Source organism: Dreissena polymorpha, unplaced genomic scaffold, assembly GCF_020536995.1.
Source record: "Dreissena polymorpha isolate Duluth1 unplaced genomic scaffold, UMN_Dpol_1.0 chrUn031, whole genome shotgun sequence".
Classification (NCBI taxonomy): domain Eukaryota; kingdom Metazoa; phylum Mollusca; class Bivalvia; order Myida; family Dreissenidae; genus Dreissena; species Dreissena polymorpha.
The window spans coordinates 39,013-59,893 of NW_026273345.1; the positions used below are offsets into that span (position 1 = coordinate 39,013).

General features: G+C 34.5%; 1 pseudogene; it reads left to right on the top strand.

Annotated features, from left to right (window-relative positions):
- Positions 1–6,685: 6,685 nt before the first annotated feature.
- Positions 6,686–14,802, top strand: LOC127863731 (uncharacterized; annotated as a pseudogene).
- Positions 14,803–20,881: the final 6,079 nt, after the last annotated feature.

Here is a 20,881-nt window from a genome sequence, read left to right on the forward strand (position 1 = left end):
ACTTGCCAATCTAAAACAACTTTTTTAAATTTTGTCAATTTACCAAAACTTGAAAAGATCCTTTTAAGCTAACATAAACAATCCCATACCTATATAATATCAGTTTTAACTCATTCTCACCCGTGTATTTTCGTACGGGAAATGAATTCAATAATTCTAAGCAACAAACACTTGCATTTATGTTGCTAAATTGGAATAAAACAAATCAAGGAACCAGATGGAATTCTCCGAACTATAAAATTGTGTATTACAAAAACGTTTCTATTTTCTCTTTGATTGATTGCATTATTACAAGATACATTGCTGTTAATGATTATATTATATCTGCTCATTTTCCCCGAGGAAACATTCACTAGTTGAGAAATAGCACATTCTCGCACTTGATTCTATCTAAGCCACATTATCGACAAGGTCGACAAGCTGTACATTACAAAAGTTCTGTGTCACAATGTAATGTTTTATGTGTAATAGTTTCGTAACAACAAGATGCGTTTCCCTGGAACGTTATTTATCTTTTGAAACACTGATATTTGTTATATTGTACAGTGTTGTGTTTTGTTATAGCGTGCAACAAGTTGATGTGTTATATTGTTCAGCTTTGAAAAGTTATCTTTACAAAGCTTTTATCTGTCATCTTGGACTGTGTTTATCTTATAAACCGCTGTGGTGCGTGATCTTTTGCAACGCTGTGATGTGTTGTATTGAACATCTTTGTTATATGTTATCTTGTACAACTCTGAAATGTTTCATCATGTATAACGTTTTATTATGTTTCCTTGTGCAACGCTGTGATGTGTTTTATTGAACATCTTTGTTATATGTTATCTTGTACAACTCTGAAATGTTTCATCTTGTTTAACGCTGTGTTGTGTTTTCTTGTGCAACGCAGTCATGTACTTTATATTGACAATCTTTGTAATATGTTAACGTGTACAACTCTATAATGTTTCATCTTGTATTACATTGTTTTGTGTTTTCTTGTGCAACACTGTCATCTACTTTATATTGAACATACTTTTGCTGAGTTATATTATTTATACTATTATCTGCTACTGTTATCGGGTACATCTATGTTGTATGTTATCGGGTACATCTCTGTGATAAGCTATCTTGTCTTTTACAGCTCTGTGATGTGTCATCTTGTACAGCTCTGTGATGTGTTATCTTGTACAGCTTTGTGATGTGATATCTTGTACAGCTATGTGATGTTTTATCGTGTACATCTCTGTGAAGTGTTATCTTGCACATCTCTGTGATGTGTTATCTTGTACAGCTCTGTGATGTGTTATCTTGTACAGCTCTGTGATGTGTTATATTGTACTGCTCTGTGATGTGTTATCTTGTACAGCTCTGTGATGTGTTATCTTGTACAGCTCTGTGATGTGTTATCTTGTACAGCTCTGTGATGTGTTATCTTGGACAGCTCTGTGATGTGTTATCTTGGACAGCTCTGTGATGTGTTATATTGGACAGCTATGTGATGTGTTATCTTGTACAGCTCTGTGATGTGTTATCTTGTACAGCTATGTGATGTGTTATCTTGTACAGCTCTATGATGTGTTATCTTGGACGGCTCTGTGATGTGTTATCTTGTACAGCTCTGTGATGTGTTATCTTGTACAGCTATGTGATGTGTTATCTTGTACAGCTATGTGATGTGTTATCTTGTACTGCTCTGTGATGTGTTCTCTTGTACAGCTCTGTGATGTGTTATCTTGTACAGCTATGTGATGTGTTATCTTGGACAGCTCTGTGATGTGTTATCTTGTACAGCTCTGTGATGTGTTATCTTGTACTGCTCTGTGATGTGTTCTCTTGTACAGCTATGTGATGTGTTATCTTGTACAGCTCTGTGATGTGTTATCTTGTACAGCTCTGTGATGTGTTATCTTGTACAGCTCTGTGATGTGTTATCTTGTACAGCTATGTGATGTGTTATCTTGTACAGCTCTGTGATGTGTTATCTTGTACTGCTCTGTGATGTGTTCTCTTGTACAGCTCTGTGATGTGTTATCTTGTACAGCTATGTGATGTGTTATCTTGGACAGCTCTGTGATGTGTTCTCTTGTACAGCTATGTGATGTGTTATCTTGTACAGCTCTATGATGTGTTATCTTGGACGGCTCTGTGATGTGTTATCTTGTACAGCTCTGTGATGTGTTATCTTGTACAGCTCTGTGATGTGTTATCTTGGACAGCTCTGGGATGTGTTATCTTGTACAGCTATGTGATGTGTTATCTTGTACAGCTCTGTGATGTGTTATCTTGTACAGCTCTGTGATGTGTTATCTTGTACAGCTATGTGATGTGTTATCTTGGACAGCTCTGGGATGTGTTATCTTGTACAGCTCTGTGATGTTTGATCTTGTACAGCTATGTGATGTGTTATATTGTACAGCTCTGTGATGTGTTATCTTGTACAGCTTTGTGATGTGTTATCTTGTACAGCTCTGTGATGTGTTATCTTGTACAGCTCTGTGATGTGTTATCTTGTACAGCTATGTGATGTGTTATCTTGTACAGCTCGGTGATGTGTTATCTTGTACAGCTATGTGATGTGTTATCTTGTACAGCTCTGTGATGTGTTATCTTGGACAGCTCTGTGATGTGTTATCTTGGACAGCTCTGTGATGTGTTATCTTGTACAGCTCTGTGATGTGTTATCTTGCACATCTCTGTGATGTGTTATCTTGTACAGCTCTGTGATGTGTTATCTTGTACAGCTATGTGATGTGTTATCTTGTACAGCTTTGTGATGTGTTATCTTGTACAGCTATGTGATGTGTTATCTTGTACAGCTCTGTGATGTGTTATCTTGTACAGCTATGTGATGTGTTATCTTGTACAGCTATGTGATGTGTTATATTGGACAGCTCTGTGATGTGTTATCTTGGACAGCTCTGTGATGTGTTATCTTGTACAGCTCTGTGATGTGTTATCTTGTACAGCTCTGTGATGTGTTATCTTGTACAGCTCTGTGATGTGTTATCTTGGACAGCTCTGTGATGTGTTATCTTGGACAGCTCTGTGATGTGTTATATTGGACAGCTATGTGATGTGTTATCTTGTACAGCTCTGTGATGTGTTATCTTGTACAGCTATGTGATGTGCTATCTTGTACAGCTCTGTGATGTGTTATCTTGTACAGATCTGTGATGTGTTATATTGGACAGCTATGTGATGTGTTATCTTGTACAGCTCTGTGATGTGTTATCTTGTACAGCTATGTGATGTGTTATCTTGTACAGCTCTGTGATGTGTTATCTTGTACAGCTATGTGATGTGTTATCTTGTACAGCTCTGTGATGTGTTATCTTGTACAGCTCTGTGATGTGTTATCTTGGACAGCTCTGGGATGTGTTATCTTGTACAGCTATGTGATGTGTTATCTTGTACAGCTCTGTGATGTGTTATCTTGGACGGCTCTGTGATGTGTTATCTTGGACGGGTCTGTGATGTGTTATATTGGACAGCTCTGTGATGTGTTATCTTGTACAGCTATGTGATGTGTTATCTTGGACGGCTCTGTGATGTGTTATCTTGTACAGCTATGTGATGTGTTATCTTGGACGGCTCTGTGATGTGTTATCTTGGACGGGTCTGTGATGTGTTATATTGGACAGCTATGTGATGTGTTATCTTGTACAGCTATGTGATGTGTTATCTTGTACAGCTCTGTGATGTGTTATCTTGTACAGCTCGGTGATGTGTTATCTTGTACAGCTCTGTGATGTGTTATCTTGGACGGCTCTGTGATGTGTTCTCTTGTACAGCTCTGTGATGTGTTATCTTGGACAGCTCTGTGATGTGTTATCTTGGACAGCTCTGTGATGTGTTATCTTGTACAGCTATGTGATGTGTTATCTTGGACGGCTCTGTAATGTGTTATCTTGGACAGCTCTGTGATGTGTTCTCTTGTACAGCTCTGTGATGTGTTATCTTGTACAGCTCTGTGATGTGTTATTTTGGACGGCTCTGTGATGTGTTATCTTGTACAGCTATGTGATGTGTTATCTTGTACTGCTCTGTGATGTGTTCTCTTGTACTGCTCTGTGATGTGTTATCTTGTACAGCTCTGTGATGTGTTATCTTGTACAGCTCTGTGATGTGTTATCTTGTACAGCTATGTGATGTGTTATCTTGTACAGCTCTGTGATGTGTTATCTTGGACAGCTCTGTGATGTGTTATCTTGGACAGCTATGTGATGTGTTATCTTGTACAGCTCTGTGATGTGTTATCTTGTATATCTCTGTGATGTGTTCTCTTGTACAGCTCTGTGATGTGTTATCTTGTACAGCTCTGTGATGTGTTATCTTGTACAGCTCTGTGATGTGTTATCTTGTACAGCTCTGTGATGTGTTATCTTGTACAGCTATGTGATGTGTTATCTTGTACAGCTATGTGATGTGTTATCTTGTACAGCTATGTAATGTGTTATCTTGGACAGCTCTGTGATGTGTTATCTTGTACAGCTATGTGATGTGTTATCTTGGACAGCTCTGTGATGTGTTATCTTGTACAGCTATGTGATGTGTTATCTTGTACTGCTATGTGATGTGTTATCTTGTACAGCTCTGTGATGTGTTATCTTGGACAGCTCTGTGATGTGTTATCTTGGACAGCTATGTGATGTGTTATCTTGTACAGCTATGTGATGTGTTATCTTGTATATCTCTGTGATGTGTTCTCTTGTACAGCTCTGTGATGTGTTATCTTGTACAGCTCTGTGATGTGTTATCTTGTACAGCTCTGTGATGTGTTATCTTGTACAGCTATGTGATGTGTTATCTTGTACAGCTCTGTGATGTGTTATCTTGTACAGCTCTGTGATGTGTTATCTTGTACAGCTCTGTGATGTGTTATCTTGTACAGCTCTGTGATGTGTTATCTTGTACAGCTCTGTGATGTGTTATCTTGTACAGCTATGTGATGTGTTATCTTGTACATCTCTGTGATGTGTTATCTTGTACAACTATGTGATGTGTTATCTTGTACTGCTCTGTGATGTGTTATCTTGGACAGCTCTGGGATGTGTTATCTTTATCTTGGACTGCGTCTTTTGGTGTTTTTGTACAACACTGTGCTGGGAAAGAAATTGTTATGCACTCACATTTTAATAATGTTTGTATTATGTATTTAGATATTTGCAGTGGGTTTTCTGTGAATGACACGTTTGTTAACAGAGCTTATCCGTTAAAGTATATCTAGAATATCAGGTTAATACCGTATCGTTGTGAAATAGGCCTGGTGAAGCTAAGAATTAAAGAAAGGCAAGGCAGTAGTCGCTTTTATGTTTATTATACATTTAAGTCACAATCACAAAGAAATACTGCAATGTAATAGCTACGACGCCGCATTGTTGTGTCTAGTACATATTACATATTAGTATCAAATCGTTGTTGTATTATATATGATCCTATTTGTATGTCCCTCAGTCTATACTGGGGGACATATTGTGTTTGCCCTGTCTGTTTGTTGGTTTGATTGCGTCAAACATAAACATTTGCCATAACTTTTGCAATATTGAAGATAACCACTTGATAATTGTTATGCATGTGTATCTCATGACGCTGCACATTTTGAGTGGTGAAAGATTAAGGTCAAGGTCATTCTTCAAGGTCAAAGGTCAAATATATCGGGGGGACGAAATGTTTCACAAACACATCTTGTTTTTAAATATGATTTTATAGATGTTGCAGAGTAATATGACCAGCATCTAAACATTGATTGATATAACAACTTCCTACAGAAGTGATTTAAACAAAATATAATGCAGCATTATATCAGGCAGATGTCCATGTATAGGTATGATAAGTAGTTTTATCGCACAAAGCGCTTTCAAAAATAGACATGATAAAATGTAAAAAAAGTAATTATGGCAATTAGTAAAATAATTTAAGTTCAAATAGGTTTAGAATGCATAGAATAGGAAAACATGTGTTAAGTTATTTTACCTCAACCAGCGGATTCTTAAAATGTTCATAGTTCGGTAAAAGTATGCTAAAATACTTGATTATTGAAAATTATAGACGAAACGTGTGTGCTTTGCCTTCCGATTAATTCAGTATGTTTCCCAAATATCCAAAACCCACACCTCGGAATGATTGAATTAAGTTTAATACGAGGGAATGATTGAGAACCAGCCTTATTTGAAGTGAAACATCCTTTTGCGCTATGTCGATATCGAACAACGTGACTGTAATAACGCTGCCAGTAATATATTTATTGGTAGATATTGTTTTTTTTTGCTCCATTCACAACGCACCAATCAACCGCATGGTGATATTTTGCCATTAACTCACAAGAAACCGCCCGAATGAAATGCGTTTCGAGCAGGTTACAAGCACGCGCCGCGACCAACGGGTTAATTTTGTGGAATCGGTGGAGGAATTTTATTTGTTTTATTTTTTGTTTGAAAATTAGGAAATGGAAATAAACTGAATTTAGTTTAACTTCAAAATTTGATTTGCATAATAGCGTCTTAAACGTGAATTTAAAGTACGTGTAATATACCTAGCTGTAAATATACATGGAAATGTTGTTGCAGAAATACGTTGTAACAGCTCAGGAAAATAATATTGCAACTCCGGAGAACTAATTCCGCCAGTGAGTTGTGTTTGTATCTTTTTTTGCAAATAATTGGGTCAAAATTGACAACGCAATAGCGAGTTGCACGAAACGAATATGGATTACGACAGTTTAGTAACTATTCGAGAGTATAACGAAAATGACACCTATGTAAATGACGACAATACCTCTAGTAATGTCACACAACTGACTTCAACAAGTTTACATTTGACACGGCTAGTGGTACAGACGTATTTGGTGCCTTTTGTAGTCGCGTTCGGCCTGGTCAGGAACCTATTAAACATTTTGGTTGTGGTTAACCCTTAAATGCGATCGTCAACAAATGTTTATCTCTTGTCTTTAGCCGTCTGCGATTCTTTATACCTACTGTTTTGCCTTACTCTATCGTTTTTACACTGCTCAAACAAACGCTTTTCAAGGAACACTTTAGCGTACATTCCTATCGCCAGAGTTCTTTCGGATATTTTCGGAAACACTGCAGTGTGGTTGACCGTATGGTTTACAATGGAGAGGTTCGTTGCAGTAAAACTGCCAATAAAAGGAAAAGCATGGTGTACAGTGAGTAAAGCGAAAGTAGCCATTGTCGCCATATTTATTTCATGGGCGATAAACACATCTCCGGAATTCTCTGAGACGGCAATAGTTTCAATGACAGCATCGGGATCAAACGAAAGTGAATATGTTAAATGCACAAATACAGAATTTGCTGAATCGCACACCTATCAAATTGGATATTATTGGTGGTTTGTAACCATATCTACTTTTACCCCTTTAGTTCGGCTTTCGATCATTAACAGTCTTCTGATTAAAACCGTATGAGAGGCGAACAAAAGGCGCCAAATGTTGTTACAATCTAGAGTTATGGGCGAGACGCAGAAATATAACAGAGAACAACAAATGGTGACTATGATGTTGATTGTAGTTGTACTCATTTTCATTATATGTCAAACACCACAGGCAGTGCTTTTGATTTATAGATCGAACGTCCAAACCAATGTTCAATCCGCTAGCATGGATTTTATCCGAATTGCTGGTAACATTTATAATTTTTTGGTTCAAGTAAACGCTTCAGTGATTTTTATACTGTACTCCTACTTTAGTTCCAAATTTAGAAGGACTCTCAAGATGCTGGTCTGCAGATGCTACGATTCAATAATGAAAACTATACCTACAAGGTCGTTTGCAAAAAGCTTTCGGGGACAAAACTCCACCATGTCAAGATCTACCTTTAGATTAACAGTGACGGCAGCGTCTTCTATCAAACCCAGGAAATCTGAATATAATAGCGTAAGGTTACATTTTTAAAAACAGCTCGTCGGGTGTACTAGTACGTGCCCTATTCAAATTATGGCTCGGCTGGATTATTAAAAGCTACACTTGATGTATATGCGTGTGTTCTTTAAATTAATGTAGTTATGTTATAAATAATCCGAAAGTATTTTCATATCAATTTTTTTGGCAACAATGATGTAAAAACGTTTGCAATTTAATCTCTGTCACCTAATACCTACTGATGAAATATCCTGCGTTCGACGGGATAAACATATCTCTCGAATTTGAAATTGACGTAATTTCTTCACACAGTATTCTATTGTCTGTAAAATAAGTTCGTTATTTTAACAGTTTAAACAATTAATAAATTCAACATTGTACGAATATTGTGCGAACACTTAATTTTATTATAATTAAAAGAAGAAATAGCAGCGTCAAAAATATAACTTATTTTAAATTCAAATTTGTATGGCATTTGAATTCTGAAATCTTAAATTTTAAGACGAATAGAAATGTACGAAAAATAACTTTAACTGTGCCAAGTGTTTACCTAGCCGTGTGTGTACATTTAATACAAAATTACCAATATATTCAACACAAATTTAGCGAAATTAATAACTGTTTACGATCCGAACTTTACTTTCATACGTCAGAACAATATGTTATTTCAGGTGACGTATTCGTGTATACATTTATCATACTGTTGTGTTATCGTATTGGCTCTCAAACGATCATGCAGAAGGTAGCCTCCATAATTCACAAATATATTCGCATCCAAGACAAAGCGCATGCTGTTTAGTTGAAATATTGCATGCTTGACGTGTAAAAACGTATGGTGTTGTGTTTTCCTTTTATTATTAATAAAGATGTTACTATAATTTTCGTTCGTATAAAAATATCTAATTTTTATTTGCGGCACAAAGTGCATGTTAAGCTGTTACACTAAGCTCAGCTCACCCCAGTGTTGTATTAAACTGATTCTAAAGGAAATGTGTCGATTGGTATGATTATTTTATGAATGGTTACATAACACTGAAATTCGGGACTGGAATTTTTCAAAAACATCTATCGCCGAACACTCGTAAACAAAATTGTACTTTCAGTATGAGTGTGCGTTATTAGAGTTATTTTGTTCCATTATGTTCATAGTTGTTTTATCCTTGTTTAGTATGTGACAAAAACTGGAAATGGTCTTGTCAAGAATTTATGAATAAGTCCATTGAAGAAAAAAATGTACAAAAACTCAGTCTTTTTTCCAAATGTCGGCGGCATGTCTGACATTCGACTGGTTATTGATTGTTGCTCGTGTTTGCGACATTGATCTTGCACATGGCGTTCTATCGAAATGGAATTATTTAATGGAATTGTTTATTAGCCTGTATCAATTAATTTTATTAATTTAAAAAGAATAAGGTCTACATTTTTTTAAATGATGTGAACAAAAGAAATATGTCTAAAACAAAAACTAAACATTTGTATCACGGCAACCCTGTAAACTAAATTTAAACCCCGGTGTAATGTGAAGTAATAATTGAAATTACGGTGTAATGTGAAGTTATAATTGAAATTCCCTTTCTACTTTAATAAGCTTGTGCAATATTTTTTATAAATTCATTAAAATGAAATGCCATTCCTTTTGAAGAAAAGGGTTTCGCGGATGGGTTCGTTTTTGGATAAACTTTAAAATAATAAAATAATTAAAAACCTAGTAATTCTTCTCCGCGATATATTGGAAAATACATGTACTACTAATATATCTTTTAAATTTCACAGCAATCTCTTAATTGGACTTGTTCAATATGACAATTGTCCAACTTGTATTTCATAAATTGCAAAAATAAAAGAAATGTTCATCATTAAACTAAATAGGCTTAATGCGTAGTCATACTAAAAGTACATTTCCGCGTATGAGTAAACATCTTTAGAAGTTGATAATTAACCACATTGCAGTCCAAACCTGCTGATAATGCGTGACAATTTATAAGGCATCCGAAAGTGCTTCATGCCATTTAAGGTGCAATTACGTTGGGTCTCAGCATTAAATGTTTGCAGAAAGCATGGGACTTTAATTTTAATTCAAATACAAAATAAAATTCCAAAATAACTGCCATAACAGCTTTATTAAATAATATTGTCTGAAATACTTATTCCTGCCTTATAAAGTTCGGTTTTCATAGGCGCACGCGGAAGTATGGCATGGCGTTAGCATAAAGGGAATTCTTTTTCTTACAATTTTTTAAAACGTTCTCAATCTGTCAAAGCAGTATTGGAGCCGTTAGCAGACAAGCCGAATTCACTTATACCGAGCAATATTTGATCGGTCTCTTTATTGCGCTCGAATACCTACCTAAATGATTTTAACTCTTAAACTTTCACGATATTCTTCCCACAGTTATGTTAACAATTTAACTTTGACGCAATTATTCCCATAATAATTTACACTTTTACAAGTGAACACAATACTTCCCATATGACTTACACTATTACATGTAAACGCAATACTTCCCATAACTTTGTTGCATGATTACATGTGAACGCACTACTTCCGTAATGATTTACACTGTTACATGTGAAATCAATACCACCAATAATTATTTACAAAATTACATGTAAACGCACTACTTCTCATAATGATTTACACTGTTACATGTGAAATCAATACCGCCCATAATTATTTACAAAATTACATGTGAATGTAATACTTCTCATAATGATTTACACGATTACATGTGAACGCAATACTTCTCATAATTATTTACAAAATTACATGTGAACTCAATACTTCTCATAATGATTTACACTATTCATTTTGAATGAAGTATGCCTACGAGTAATATCTTCTATTTCGTGGATAAGTGCGGTCCTCAAAAGCAAATACCCTCAGAATGATTACAGAAATAATGTTGTTAAATTTTATTTATCAAAAACAATACTTCCCATAGTCTCCTTGTACGTGCCCCTTAGCACATGGTTATATTGAGTAATCAAAAGCAACACTTCTCCGTGTGATTCCCTTTTTCGTTGTAATTATTCATAGTCTTTATATCACGTGATATTGTTTGGCCCTCTAATTGGTCATCAATCTAGATCGATCTAATTCAATGTACTTCTTTAAATCGGTATATCGCTGGAATTCATCATAAATATACACTCAAATTAAATAAACGCGCACGACCACTTACCGAGCATAAAACATAAACTGTTCGATGATATCTTAAGAAAAACATGTTTTGCGAAATATGGTTGTAAAAGCATTCAAACTGACACATATTAACGTCGCCCACTTAAATGAGAAATTAAAAACGCGATAGTACCGGGATAATAGTTTCCCTAAGTCTAAAAGCTCTTCAATGTGCAATAGTATTATAAATGCTATTACTTCTGCTTTATTACGACTTATTGTCCTAGGTTCGAGAAACGTGTACGGAAAACAACTTTTTTATAATTATAAAAATACATAATTTTTTCAAGCATTTGTCAAAATGAGACAGGTTGTGGTAAACACTCGTGTAATGAGAATATGTTATAGGATTGTAAATTTTGCATGTAGCAAACAAAGGAGCATTAGCAGTGGATATGCGCATTTAGATACACGTACGTTTAACTAGTAGATCGTGCACTATAGTCAAAGTCAGGCGAATAATGATGTCCGCACAGGCTTATCTGTTACGACACTGTAAGTACATGCATTAGACCCCCTTTTCACAAAGCACGGTCCATATTAACACCAACAAGAGGACAGGCGATTCCATCACTAGGTCAGACTGACTGACTGAGTTTTATAAATAAAAAAAAATTGATGTAAAACAAAGTTCAAACCATGTTTTTAGAACATCATCGGCACGAAAAATGCCTCGTTAAAAAGGTTCGCGTTTCAACTGGCCTATAAACCTTATTCCCAACATCATTGCGTGTCAGGATCTCTTATTTATTGTACAATTTTGTATATAGGATGTATAGTTTATGTTTTACTGTTGTAGTTTGTGTTTTTTCCAACTATGATCAACTTACAACGCAAATAGTTCCAAGTTTAACACTTAGCACAAAAACATTTTATTCTTAGGGCGGTTTCTCTGCATGGAGTCTTGTTTAACTACTGCGTAAACTAGACATGTCATAATGCACGTATAGCCAGTACGACACAATTAGGCCCAATCGGAATGACCAGTGGTCGAAACGTTGGCCGGTACGTATGATAAGTTTGTTGAAGTCCGGTTTCACATACTAGCAGTCCATTTTATGATGAGCAAACAATCACAACTTGATTATACGATCATTTGATAACTTCTTCTGACTGAAGAGCAGCACCAGCACGGGCCCGTATTCACCAAACAATTCTTTGACTCAAATCGAAGAATACAAGCATTCTTTAAATTTGAAAATTCAAGATTTGCTTTTTATCAGACAAACTTAGTTTTTACAAACTCTATCTAAATAACTGTTCGTGTAGAACATAATGTTAAATACATTATCACCAGTGGGAAACTGTCTATATTCAAACGATATGAAAATTTTATTGGTTCTGTGTTTATTCTTTACTCTTAAGTATACGCATGGATTGGTGAATACGAGTCCAGATGACGTGGCGTTTTCGTTACCCTACGTGACTTTACTGACCGCCTACGTGTGATCAGTATTGATCCGGCCTTGTTCGGTGACTAGTTGTTGACGCTTTGAGTGTACAAAGTTCGTCTTGCAAAGCCTTGTTCATCATACTGGCTGGCAAATCATCGTACGGCGCAGATTACAATGCACTAATTTTTACAGCGGAATATTTTTTCCCAGAAACTGATTCCACATCAGTCCCAAATGCACTACCGTTTTTTTGCTCTTTAATCCAGGGAAATTTCTGTTCAGTCATTGAAATTAAAGGCCGCGTTTTTGCACGGGGCTATTCACGCGGTCGTTATACGTTATGTATATCTTCGCCTTTTTCCGAATCGCTGATTACCACGCAAGATTGTATTGCTGTACTCCGATATTTGAACCATTGCCTACTTGCTACGTCCTAGTTTTCCGTTTATGTTGTCAGAAAATTAGGGAAGCGCAGCAATTTTCGATAGGCTTAGGAACGTAAGTTCATATGGCATCTCGCCAGGAATCATCGGCGGTTAAGCACAATGATGAATATGCCATAGGTGGCCGTAAATTATTCTGAAATCACATACGAAGCAATCAAGTAGATGATTAATTATTGAATTGCATGGACAACATTAGGTTTTTTTAATAATTGCCATAGTAGTCAATAGTCCCATAGTAATAACCAAACTCTACTTATTCGTAAAAGAAAGGATGAACCATCTCGTCATAAGAATCATGCCACATAGGCATCATTTCCATTACCGCGCACACCCTTTTGATAATCATGTAAGTCACGTTATAATAAACAGCTAGACCTTGTTAAAAAATACGAGCGAGCGTGTGTGTGCGTGTTTGTGTGCGCGTGCGTGTATTTGTGTGTCATCTTCAATAACACAAGTACGCCCCGAAAGTAGCAACATAAATGTAGTCGTTTTCATAATTTTAATTCACATTTTTCAGATCTAAAAATCTTAAAATAATGTATTAAGTGTTGTTCCTATTCAAACGAAAGAAGAGAAAGACAATTAAAGCTGTTTATATATATATATATATATATATATATATATATATATATATATATATATATATATATATATATATATATATATATATATATATATATATATATATATATATATATATATATATGTATGTATACATGATAATGATGGCACATGATTTATATGTACGATGTTGATGATGAGGAGGAGAATAACATTATAATACTTAGCCTGATACTGATATATAGAGAATAACAGGTTACTGCCTGATCGTTTTGTAATATATCAGGTGAGGCTTAGAATAAAATAATTGCGAGGCTTGCCGAGCCGTTTTTTTATTCGTGCCGAGCCTGATATATTACGAAACGATCAGGCAGTAACCTGTTTTTCTGTTATCATACCACTGACACTACTCACCCCGTTTTTTTTGGAAATAATGAAAAATAATCGCTACGCCCTGGAGCCGCCGCATTCGTTTATCGCGTATGCATCTTTCTAAAAATAGCAGTGTTCCTCAACACGAAAAGTAGCGCCATTTAATGTAATTTAATTTCGCTGTTTCTTTCTCTTTCTTCTTTAATTCTGCAACAAAACTTTAAGCAGCAATACTTTATTACACAAAATGAAAGCATATGTTATACATTTTAAAGGCAAAACTTGATAACCGTTGCAACATGTCAAGGCCAGTGAAGTCGCTCACGTCTTCGCAGTGTGTCAACACCTGTAAACAGTAAAGAATTGAAGTATGTTTTTATTAGAATTTGGAATATATACTGCGCGTTAGGTTAACTGTGGTAGTTGTGCGTAGATAATAAGGGTCTGCACATTAAGTATAGCTCCAAAACACATGCCATTTATTGGATTTTGGCCAGGAAACTGTGCTTGTGAAACTGCCGGGTGGGTGGGGAGAGAAAATGTTCATTTCGGAAGTGTTGACAGAAGTGCATGAAACAGATGGAGTTGCAGTAAAACATGTTGCCAAAAGGTTTGAACATCTTTTTTGTGTTTGTTCGGAAATTTCACTGTAATTGATTATCGACTGTACGTTTTTTGGTCCTGTTATTTGCATGATTTCGGTGGGTGCGATATTGGAATCCCTTAGTTTTTTAACAAGGTGTTTTCTAGCGGAATGATTACTGATGTTGTTGTATTTTTCAAAACCGGCCTCGATTGCCATAGTTTTCAACATTTGGGGAAAACAAATCACCAAGTTTCTGCCGTGATTAAACAGTGATTAAATTTACCTTTTCCTTGTTGTTATTTTTAGATTGTTAAGCTTTGCTTTCAGGCAGTCAGTCACCTGTAAGGGAAAATTCTGGACCACTCCGGAAGATAGAGTATGGGTACTTTGCTCTTTGAAGTTTCCGCTCAAAGCTTCCCATGATGCTACGCAATGTGACAGGCTCGTATTCATCACCATCATTCTTGCGAATGGAGAGCAGATATATGCAGCAAGATATTCATCTAGATGGTCGACTGATAAATTGTGGATTGCCTTCGTTTCGCCTTTCTTGGCAGGATATTTTTGAAATCGACCTATATCTGCCAGTGTTATCCCGATGTTGTTTTTGTTCGGCTTATATTAATTTTTTACATCTTAGGTTGTTATTTCTATGACGTCTGATATGTTTTCACTGTTCTCAGTTTTTGATTTTGTTTCAGTAAGGGATTCTAAATGACTTTTAGTTGAACTGACATTTGCATTCGTGCTTTCATCAAATGGTTCATTTAACACTCAGATTTATTCCAAACTGATTGGCAAAGTCTTCCTAAGATCGACATAACAACTTCCTCCATTAAACCGTCCCAAACAATGGCATCTTACCTCCATCCACAAAGTCTGACATGGTCATGTTTATTTATTGTACTAAATATGTTTTTTTATGTTTAAGTCCTTATTTTCAAAAGAAATTAGCTTTAACTAGCCTTATCAAACACAATACCTGTTGCAAAATTGGCAAACTGTAGAAGACGACAAATGTAACCTTAATAATCATTTATGATTTAAAATTATTTCATTATTTAATGCATATTACATTGGGTTTTATTGTGAAGTGTGTTACTATTTTATTATTTACTATTTTTACTGTTTTTTTATTGTTTGTTTTATTTGTTTGGTATGTTTATATTAAGTGCTGAACTTTGACATAACCTTTGACCTTTAATGTTTGCATATGAAGGCTTGTCAAAAAAAAAGTAGTCCGTTTGTTACATGACGTCATCAGCATGTACTTATTCATTATTAATGTTTGGAAAATACGTTTTTTCTGTTTATGTTTCTGTTTGTGGATTAAATGTTATACCTCTTAGTATCAAATTGTTTGTTTTGATAAATCTGATTCAGTTTTAGAATAAAACAAAACATATTAATTAAGTCTTAGTAGCCTCCACACATGACTGATATATGAACTTCCGGTTGACCGTGATATAAAAAAGATATCAGGCAACAGGATATCAAGCAGATATCAATGTGGTGGTATGATAACATGCTGATTGATATATTCTTTATTTCCTGTCAGCATGAATACTTTTTTGCGTAGGGTAAAGGATGGGAAACTTACAATTAAGTTTTGGTCTGGTCGGGTCATAACCACGACAGTTCATAAAACTGCAGGGACATCACCGTAATTGTTATCATAAAATTCCGTCTAATTTGGAATTGCTTTTGGTCCAAATAATTTTCCTGGAAAAAATAAAAATCTTGTAAGCCTTTAAAACCGCGCAAAAAATGAACTTTTAATGGTTTCTATCTGAGATTAACTAGTTTCATTTCATAAAAGGTATCATTTACTCGATCTAACTTAAAAGCTTTTAAGGAACTAAGATGTAGGATAATTCTAAATTAGTTGAGCGATCTTTATCGTTAAAGAGACGCAAAAGGGAATTTTTAGTTTGTGTCAAAGTGAAATGCCCTGAAAACGATTGTCCTAAGTTTCTTTTTTAAATTAGTAACTCAATTGAAGAATATTGACACTTATGTGCAATTGAAGAATATTGAAACTTATGTGCTGGTCCTGGCCGCTAATGTCGCTTCGAAAAAAGTTTTTCTTGATCACAAGACACTTCCACTATTGCATTTAAACATGTAGTTGGTTTAGATACCGTTTTCATTTGCAATATCTGACATAATTTAATAGAACAAAATATTTCCAGACAAAAGTCTAACGGACATGAAACGCTTGCGACAGTCATTTGGAACACACACAAAAAACAATTACCTTAATCACAAGGTCATAATATAGTTTAAAATTTGAAACTGCGACTGAACAATAATTAAATTCTAAATCTGTACAATATGTATATTTAACATCTGTTTTCTGCTATAGAGAATACTTTAACCATGAGATCTTTATGTGGACTGCACATAAAATAACTATATTTTATATGTTATCACATTTCTTATTAATCAATACAATTCTATATCAGAAAAGCTACATAAAGCGTGGAAATGGAAGTGCAAAGGTACAGACAAATGGTTTAAACACTTTCAATAAAACAGCACAAACGATTTTTTTTTAAACAAAGAGACATGTTTGCCAACGATGAAACGGGATTCAATAGTGTTCTTTAAATTGTTGAAAAGGGTGTTTAACGTTATTTACAAATACATAATAATTAATAGTATAGTCATATATGTCCGATCATCGGCATCTCCGAAATAAAAGCATGTTTTGAGAACTACATGTATATAATACGTACATCATGTATGAAGCTTAAAGGAGGATTATATTAGGATACAAGAGGATCGAAGGCACAAGGTCGTTTTCCTAGATTATCGGGATATTAAACTGCTTTTAACAGCTAATGGTATCTTTATTAAACCATTTTGGAGCATGGTCACATAATATCCATAAAGCTGTAAGGAATTATCATGGAGATTAGACAAAACTGTATAATGTTAACTATGTTTCAAGTTATTCATATAAAGAAACGCTCAACCTGAAGATGGCTGATTTCCTTCACGGACGGTACACATTTTTCAAAATAAGATAAGCTATCACTGGTCCAGACATTCAAAGGCCGATGTTGCCAATCAAAGACTCGAGGGACCTAAATTGTTCTGTGTAATGTTACCGTAATCGTTACATAAATCAAACGAAATATCATCAGAACACTTGCTCTGAGCAAGTTTGATGATGATTGGGGACAAATTACACATGGTTACCCAGAAGCCTTCTCGCTTATAATAATTGTTCTTGTAAAATAACTGCCAGATCGGGGATCTGGAAAAATGTAAACCACAGGGGTATAAGTTAAACAAACTTGGCGGGTTACCATCACATTATGTTACGTAGCAAATACCAAACATATGTATAGAGGAAGGGAAGTGAGTTATTATAGGTATTTCATCATTTTAACCGCATTGGCATTATTTATACTAACTGTGTAGTGGACCAGATTAGGATATGCATACTATATTCAAAACCACTTTGCCTTGCGGTTTCAATGGGGCTTCTATTTTATTTTTCACTTTCTATTTATAAGGAATACCAACAACACATGGAGTCGACAATTTTTACCCAAGGGTAAACAAAATAATAAAAAGTGTGTGATTTGAAAAAACACAGTTATAGGACTACGACAGGACGTAACATTACAAATACCAAACTTCAGGGCCTAATGGCTTCAGAGCAGAATATTTGTTTAAGTGGTTATTGTACACATTTAATGAAAAAAGTTTTCACTCATGGGCCCAATAGCAAACTTGTTACAAGACAGCATCAAATATATTACACGCCAGATACCGAACCTTCGACATTGGGTTTACAGTAAAGATTTTACCGTGAAATGTCCCTATATACAATTAAGGTAAACAAGTAACCATTACGGCTAGTGCAAATATGATTCAATGATAAAGCTTTGAACAAACTTGGTAGAGGATAGCCATAAGATGGTATAAGCCAAATATAGCTCTGACTTTAAGTCTACATGGGATTATATGATCACGTGACCCATCAGGCGTTGTCACGTTGGAATACACAGTCAGGATTTGAATAGACATAGAAGAGGACAATGTTGTATACCAAAGCTTCAGTCCATGTCCTTTGTGATTAAAGAAAACATTTGTGAAGTTTCCATAGCTATTTTGTTACATTAAGCCCCTACATATAAACTTCATATACATTTTAACAACTTTAAAGATGGTCACCCAAGTATAAGTCCTGTGAATTTTCAATACGCTCTGTCTATGGGTTAAAATAAGAAATCGTTTGGATAAAATGTTAAGACAACACACACGGATGCACTGACTGCCAAATAATGATCTGGTTCCTAAAAGCTCTGCATGAGCACTTTTTGCGCAGGTGAGCCAATAACCACTCATCTTAATGCCAAATGATTTTATTGCGAGTTATCCAACAGCGTGTCTCATTCACACTTTTAACAATTAAAGGTCCTAAAACATAAGCTCTACAATACAATTTGTTCTCAGCTTCGTATGTATAAAGCATTACATGTGATGCAAAACCGTTTTACTAAACAATTAATTATCGCTATGTTTGACGTCCATTAGGTTTCAGACGAGTGTTTTATTATTTCATGAACTTAAGCTAAAACTTAAATTGCAGGGTTCTATTAATGACAAATTGCCGTATTATTTATTTTATATTGCAATCTTGTACCAAGAACTAAAATCTGCTTTACGATTTCTCCTCGGAAGATGTTATTACTTCGACGAATTACTATAATGGGTTCTACTTCAAAGTTATTGCAATACATTCAATTGTCGAGACTTACACAGTCATCAAAGAACATTTTATGTAAATGCATATAATTGTTAAGAAGCGTATTGAGCTCTTATGACATGACATTCAATCAGAAAGGTCAAAATACAAATCATTAAGTACCATTTGTTCATTTTCCCTTTTAAATGTTTACATCGTGGTATAAGTATTGCAAAGGACGGTATTTTATATGTGTGAAGTTTCGTATTCGATCCGACCAAGATCATCAGGGAAGGATATGCAAAGGATAACTTTTACTAATTCAAAATACAGATTAACTGAGAAACCTGGAACTACCATTTCAGCAAAGACTTTTGACACATAAATAAATCATGTTTTTAATAACACCGCATAAAAAACATTTCGCTTGACAGTTCTCTTTTAATGTGAACAATTCCGAAAATGGGACACTAATTGTTAAATCTCCTTCTTATTGTGATTGAGCTTATGTTCCTATGTTTATATTTGTTTTCCATTTCCGAGTGTAAATCAAGTGAAAAGTAAACGAAAGCAATCACATTACGCTCTGATTACGGAATACAAAACACCAGGTAATTTAAAATTTAGTTTCACATTCAATATATTTTTTCCTTTTTCGTCTTTTTATGGGTAGATATGTCGATTATAAAATGGATATTAAAGAAAATTCTAATACATAATTCGTATATTAAAATACTATGTAATGCTCGATTTGACAAGAAAGTAGTAATACAAAATAAAAATATCGGAATCAGTTATCTATATATGTCCGATAAAAATAATGTCTGCGATAATTTCTGGAGACATTCATTATCGAAACACACATTCACATACAAACTTGTCAACACGTTTATAAAATCATATGTCTGATTTAAGGTTTCAAAAGTGTTCATACTAGTGCATATTTAAATGCATGTGTCTGCGGTTATGATAAAAAAAAATCCGAAACGGAGAAAAAAAAACAAATGAAATGAAAATCACCTAGTTAAAATCAAGACAATGTTTATCTTAATACTTATGTGAAGTGAACACTGGTCAAAAAAGTATTGTGTCAACATATTCAATGTAGTATTCCCCATAAAATATTAATTAACTCATTGCCTTTTTATAAAGACTCTCTGATTATACTCCTTTAATTGACGTTTCGGCATAATGCCTTTATCAAAACATTGGAAATTATATGTTAACTACATTTTTACGTCTTTTGACTGCACAATTTAAATAACAAAGAAAAATGTTTTTAAACGTCAAATGACGTTGTACATGATGACGTCATAAATGGCGTTATTTAAAATGGCGCCAAAAAATGTAAAAATGCGCCAAAAATGAAATGACGTTAAACACTTACATATTTTGTCTTAATCTTATGTAAAATGTGTGCTTTATATATTTAATAAATTGATATTTTACAATAAAACAATCATCATCATATGTAATTATAATCGACCTAAACTTATTATCATTAATTAAATAGGGTAAACTTATTTAATGACTTTAATTATTTCAATCCATATCTATGTAAAATATTATAATGATATTTGATTAAATAATCATATATACTTGCTATTCTATATAACATATACACATTATGGATAAGATAAATTGCATAAAGTACTCTTATTTTTACATACATTTAGGTTGATGTTTACTATAAAATGTTTTTCACATATATTTTTTACAAGATAGTTTCCCGTAGCAGGACATCAAGTTGATTTTTTGTATTAAGTCCATTTGGC